This window comes from Heptranchias perlo, chromosome 20 (assembly GCF_035084215.1).
Source record: "Heptranchias perlo isolate sHepPer1 chromosome 20, sHepPer1.hap1, whole genome shotgun sequence".
Taxonomy (NCBI): Eukaryota; Metazoa; Chordata; class Chondrichthyes; order Hexanchiformes; family Hexanchidae; genus Heptranchias; species Heptranchias perlo.
Window position 1 is genome coordinate 17,376,336 of NC_090344.1, and position 6,730 is coordinate 17,383,065.

Here is a 6,730-nt window from a genome sequence, read left to right on the forward strand (position 1 = left end):
CCATGCCTCTATTGATAAAGCCCAGAACCACTTTCTCAGCCTGTCCTGCCACCTTCAAAGATGTGTGCACATATGCCCCCAGGACTCTCTATTCCAGCATTTCATTTAGAATTGTATCATTTAGTTTATATTGCCTCTCCCCATTCTTCCTGCCAAAATATATCACTTCGCATTTCTCTGCATTAAATGTTATCTGCCATGTGTCCGCCCATTCCACCAGCCCGTCTGTGTACTCTTGAAGACTATTATTATCCTCTTCACTGTTTACTACAATTACTAGTTTTGTGTTATCCGCGAATTTTGAAATTGTTCCTGTCCGGACAAGTCCAATTTATTAACATATATCAAAAAGCAGTGGTCCTAGTCCCGACCCCTGTGAAACAACACTGACTACCTTCCACCAGTCCGAAAAAAAATACCTTCACCACGACTGTTTGTTTCCTGTCATTTATCCAATTTAGTATCCATGCTTTTATTCCATGGGCTTCGATTTTGCTGAGAAGCATATTATGTGGCACTTTACTTCATCGAAAAACTCAATGAAGTTAGTTCAACACGATTTGCCTTTAACAAATTCGTGATGGCTTTCCTTTATTAATCTACACTTGTCGAACTGGCTGTTATTGTTATCCCGTATTTATCGTTTCCAGAAGCTTCCCTGCCACCGAGTTTTAACTGACTGTCCTGTAGTTGCTGGGTTTATCCTTGCACACGTTTTTAAAAAGGGAGTAACATTTGAGATTTTCCAGTCGTCTGGCACCACCCCCATATCTACGGACGATTGGAGATTATGGCCAGCAACTCTGAAATATTCACCCTTACTTCCCTCAGAAACCAAGGATGCATCCGATCCGGACCGTGTGACTTACCCACTTTAAGTACAGCCAGCCTTTCTCGTACCTTTTCTTTATCAATTTTTATCCCATCCAGTATCTCCACGACCTCCTCTTTTACTGACTCTGGCAGCTTCTTCTTCCTTGGTGAAGACAGATGCAAAGTACTCATTTAATATTTCAGCCTTGCCCTCTGCCTCCGTGCATCATCTGCATTTCTGGCCCCGAATCTGAATTTCGATTCCGATGTGGTGCAATGTCAAGTTGGACACTAACTATTTCAAGTCAACAATATTAGTCACTTTTCATCAAATTCATTTATTGTGCATTTTCTTACAGTGAAAACACGCATTGAAATCCAGGATATTGTATCGTCCCTTGGGGGTCATTGGACCATCAAATTTTGGGTTAAGAGCCGAACGCGCTAAATGATTGTGCCAGAGAAAAACATCACATCGCATGATTAACAACATTATTTTTTCACCGAGCTCAAGCTTGTGGTTGCAGTGACCAATGAACGTTATGAAATTAATTAATGAAACTAATGAAATTCTGTGAAAGATGAATAATTGTTGTAACCGATAACTTTGTGCTGCAGAATCACGGAAATACTAACATGGATAGTGAAACCTTAAATAAGTTTTTGTGTTTTGTATGTGATGCACTTTCACCATTTTCCACTTTCCAGACTGCATTTAAGGGTCTGGTTTCAAATATTGATAGTTTATGACACCTGTAATTTGGTACAGCCGTTGTTCAAGTTAACAGGAAGGAACAATAATTGTCCCTTCTCCAAGCACAAGTTGACGACTGGAGGTTTATCCGAAGTAAGTTCCTCAAAAGTATGTTTTTATGCGGGAACTGAAATAGAGCTTTTTCACGTAAAAGGCGAACATGATCAGCATTACACTACGGAAAACTCAGCACACAATTTTCGCAGTCCCTCAGTGTCCTGCCCACTGTTTTCACAGCGGGGCAGTGTTTCAGGGGTGGGCTTTCAATGTTCAGAATTAAATTTGTCGCATTAAAGTGCTCCTTATCTGTTAATTTCGATTTACACCCTTGCCAGTTTTATGCAGAAACAAGTAACAATGTTCAAGGGATGTGGTGTGTTCAATGTTCGTGCAACAACCGTAAAACGCAGTGTGAGAAGTAAAACACAGACCACCCAATGAGTGCCCCAAACCGATTGCCATAAGAAAAAAAATGGCCGGTTAGCTCAGTTGGTTGGAGCGTGGTGCGAATAACGCCAAGGTCGCGGGTTCGATCCCCGTACGGGCCATCAGTAATTTATGACATTATTTGAGTGACTTTGAAAATCGAGACTTTACAAACAAGGGAGTTCATGCAAAATTCAGAAGGAATCGTTTTTGGAATAGCATTCATTACAATGTTTGATATACCTTTGCCCCTGGGGCGGAGAAAAAAAAATCTTTCCGCTCATTTTTCATTTATCCTTCATTTCTCACTCACCTTTCCGTGTCTCCATCTCTTTCTGTCTGTCTCTTTTCCTATCTCTCCATTTCTTTCCATTGCCGGGACCATTCTTCCAGGTATGCTTCCTGACAAACATTAAAACCTGTGTCACTCAGTGTCCGGGTATGTTTACTGACACACATTACAATCCGTGTCACGCAGTATCCGGGTATGTTTACTGACACACATTACAATCCGTGTCACGCAGTATCCGGGTGTGTTCACTGAAAAACATTACAATCTGTGTCACTCAGTATCAGGGTGTGTTTACTGACACACATTACAAACTGTGTCACTCAGTATCCGGGTATGTTTACTGACACACATTACAATCTGAGTCACTGAGTATCTAACAATGTGAAGCAACGAGTTTTATTCCCGCTGTGATATCTCTCTGTCGGTTTGCTGATAAACGTTTAACTCGGGGCCTGTTCCCTTTAACGGTCACAAGCAGTTAGAAACAGACAGAGCGGAGATGAGGAAAAGGCATCAGTTTAGGAATCAAATGCTTCAAATCAAATGTTCGCCGGCGCTGAGAGAGGCAAAAAACAGAGAAAAATGCAGAAAGAAATAAAGCTAAATAAAGATGCTATCAATATTTCTCATCTTTGATGCTTCTCTGCTCCTTCCCCAAGCCTCCAGCGCCGGTTAATATTTCAATGTAAATTAATGCGAGATTCGACCCAAAGAATGAGATCTAAACAACCAAATTTTGCTGAAATTCGGAATTGAACTCGGGACTTTCAAATTTTTGCATTTTCAACTGAGCTGTATCGGCTCCATCCCAAGTTCGACTGTCTGGCACAGGCCTGGGACTGTGCCTGGGCGTTTCCTGCTCTGTGGGGCACAGTACCACTCCGGGTGAGATCAGGAAACGCACCCCAGACCGGAAACTGTGGTTTTCCTGTTTTGTGTGGAGCAGGTGAACTGCCTCTGCCCAGTGTGACTGCGTCGATGAGTTTCCAGCTCTGATGGGTAATTGAATCCCTTCCCACAGTCCACACATTTCCACGGTATCTCCGTGGTGTGGGTGTCCTTGTGTCTCTCCAGGTTGGATGATCAGTTGAAGCCTCGTCCACACACAGGACACGTGTACGGTTTCTCCCCGCTGTGAATGGTGCGGTGTTTTTTCAGGCTGTGTAACCGGTGAAAGCTCTTTCCACAGTCAGTGCACTGGAACACTCTCACTCGGGTGTGTGTGTCTCGGTGCTTTTCCAGTCACACTGTTGTTTGAAATCTTCTTCCACAGACAGAAAAGACAAACATTTCTCCTTCCACAGTCATAGGTCGATGATATTCAGGTCCTGATGAATCGAGTGACTCTGACAGATCTTGACGTGATCTTTGGTTTGAATTTCCCGTCTGCAAATCCTCCCCTTCCAATACCCTGTAAAAGTTTACAAAAGTCATCACTCTAAATACAGGATCGAAATTTGGAACAGACAATTCTAGTTTCTGTGGAACTTTCTATCCTCTCTTTTCCGCCAAAGCTGTAAATCCCCGTCCCACACACTCTCCCTCCTCCCTGTGCTGAAATCCAAACCCATCCCACCATCTCCAATATTTCTTCCCTCCACTCCCAGTTTTCTCCCTCCCTCTCCTCTGATTGGGTTCAGTTCCACACCCGCTGTGGGCAGAGTGAGGATAAAATAAATGAGGCAATGGGACCCTGAAGCCCCGCCCACTCTTTGTTCCTGGTCACTGGGACCCTGAAGCCCCGCCCACTCGTTGTTCCAGCGCCAAGATGGCCGCGCATGCGCCAAGATTCTACCATGACTTCCGCTCGCAAGATGGCGGCCAGTCACACTGATTTTCGGACGGCTGCTGGTCGGGCCTATCACCGAGGTGCAAACACTGGGCCTGTGGACTCGGATTTGTGGCCTCAAGACGCCATCAGGTGCTTGTGACGCTTCTCCGCCTAACCACAGGTTCAATTACTCCCCCGTCTTCTCCCGGCCTCCGACACGCCTGTTCCTCCTCAGTCCTTCGCCGCCACTCGCACTGCGCATGCTCAGAGCACAGCCCGGTCCTGGCACCGCGCACTTGACTCCTCTATTCATTGATAGGGCACATTCTGAGGCACGGGGGACTGTGGGGAAAGGCCCCGCCATTGAAAGCCGGAATTGGTGAACAAAAAATTAATTATTGTCATCCCATCGAGGTTGGTGCCAGGGAAGCAACAAACATAAAAAATAAATAAATTATACAGAAACCTGAGTGCTCAGCCCTTCCCCATGGTGCGAAGTAAACTGGCCGCTACTTTTCCGTTAGTAAGTCGCAACTCAGGCCCAACCCGCCCAGTCTGGTTCAATTGCTAAATGTTCTCTCACTCGAATTCAGACCAGTCATTCTCAGGGAAACTGACGATGTCTCATTTTTTCTGTGCCCTACCCGAGAGCCAGTTAATGGCTTTAATAAGCTGGCAACAATTTTTGCAAAAGTGGAAGGAGGTGAAAAATTCCACGAGCGATGCCTCAATCCACAAGGGACCACGTACACTGTGACACCAAATCGAGGGCAACTTGCACAGGACACCAAATCCGGGAACAACTTACACGGGACACCAAATCCAGGGACCACTTACACTGAGACACCAAATCCAGGGACCAATTACACTGGGACACCAAATCCAGGAAACACGAACACTGAGACAACAAATCCAAGGACACGGACACAGGGATACGAAATCTCGAGACCACTAACACAGAGACACCAAATCCAGGGACCACTTGCACTGAGACGCCAAGTCAAGGGATCATTTACATTTGGACACCAAATACAGGGATCAGTTACACAGAGACACCAAATCCAGCGACCACTAAAATGGTGACATCCTTTTTGCATCTTCTCCAGTATCTCTATATCCTTCATATAATATGGAGACCAGAACTGTTCACAGTGCTCCAAGTGTAGTCTAATCAAGGTTCTATACAAGTTTAACATAGCTTTCCAATTCCATCCCTCGAGAATTGAACCCCAAGTGTTTGGTTTGCTTTTTAATGGCCATTTTAACCTGCATCACTAATTTTGGTGATTTGTGGATCTGTGTCCCCAGATCTCTCTACTCCTCTACCCCATATAGACTCTTATTATCCAAGCTTTATGAGGCCTCCTTGTTCTCGCTACCAAGATGCTCCACTTCATCCTCATCTTTATTAAAATTAATTTGCCAATTACACCCCCATTCTGCAAGTTTATTAATGTCTTCTTGTATATTTTTGTAGTCTTGATCAGGATCAGCTTTATCCCGCCCCAAACTGGTGTCATCCGTAAATTTTGAAATTGTCCATCCGATTCCCGAGTCCAAATCGTTTATATAAATTGTGAACAGTCGTCCCAGCACCGATCATTGTGGAACACCACTTTCCACCTTTTACCAGTCTGAGTCGCGACCCTTAACCCCTACTTTCTGCTTTAGTGCAGTGATCAAGAGAAATCTCTTTACACAGGGAGTTGTGAAATTGTGGAAATCACTTCCAAAGTTCTTTAATGACAAGTTCTCCTCATGTTTTTATCCAAGACATCACACAGCCCAGTCATTTACTCCAAATGTTGATGCAATGGTTCAAGCTAAGAGGTGCCAGGTATCGGGAGCAGCAGCAGCAATAAATAAAATCTAAACCAAAGTAAGTACCAATATAGTTAATCTTCATCTATTTCCAGTTTAATAACTTTTGCGGAATGTGGCCCAGGCCAAGTGCCATGATATCAGATCAGGCTCACCATCGAAAATGAGTTTGACACCCCTGAGATGGACAATGTGAATCGGATTACTCTCATCCACTAACCAAGCAACTTCTTCAAAAAAGTCAAGCAAGTTTGTAAGACACGACCTTGTTTTTCGGAAGCCGCGTTGAGTATCTCTAATGGCTCCTTCTCTTTCCCCGTGGTCAAAACAGCATCGCTTAGGATCCATTCAAGCATCTTCCATCTGATCGATGTCACACTGATGGGCCCGTCATCCCCTGTCTCAGATTTGTCCCCTTTAATGAAAATGGGAACGACGTGAGCTACCTTCCAATCTCAGGGGACAATCCCTGACTCTATTGAGCTGTTGAAGATACAGGCAAGGGGCTCACAGACCACCCGTCCCATCTCTTAAAACACCCGTTGGTGAATATCATCTGGACCTGGAGCACAATCTATTTTGAGATTTCGTATTTTATCCAAGATGACATCACTTTCTATTTTAATATTTATGATGTTATTGTCGACAGCGCATCCCACAGCTGGAATCTCAGCATCAATCACAGGAGTGCAGGCTGATGAGAAATAATCATTTAACAGCTCTGCCATAGTCCGGGAATCTGTCCTGAACTGCCTTTCAGTGGACCTAAACTATCTTTAATGGTCTTCTGACTTCCGACGCAGCTGAAAAGGCGTTTGCTTTCATTCCCACAATTGTGCACCATCTTCTTTTC

General features: G+C 44.4%; 1 non-coding gene across 1 annotated transcript; it reads left to right on the forward strand.

Moving 5' to 3' along the window:
• Positions 1 to 2,041: 2,041 nt before the first annotated feature.
• On the forward strand, positions 2,042 to 2,115 carry trnai-aau (transfer RNA isoleucine (anticodon AAU)). Its single transcript has one exon. It is a non-coding gene; the product is annotated as a tRNA-Ile (tRNA).
• The last annotated feature ends 4,615 nt before the right edge of the window (positions 2,116 to 6,730 follow it).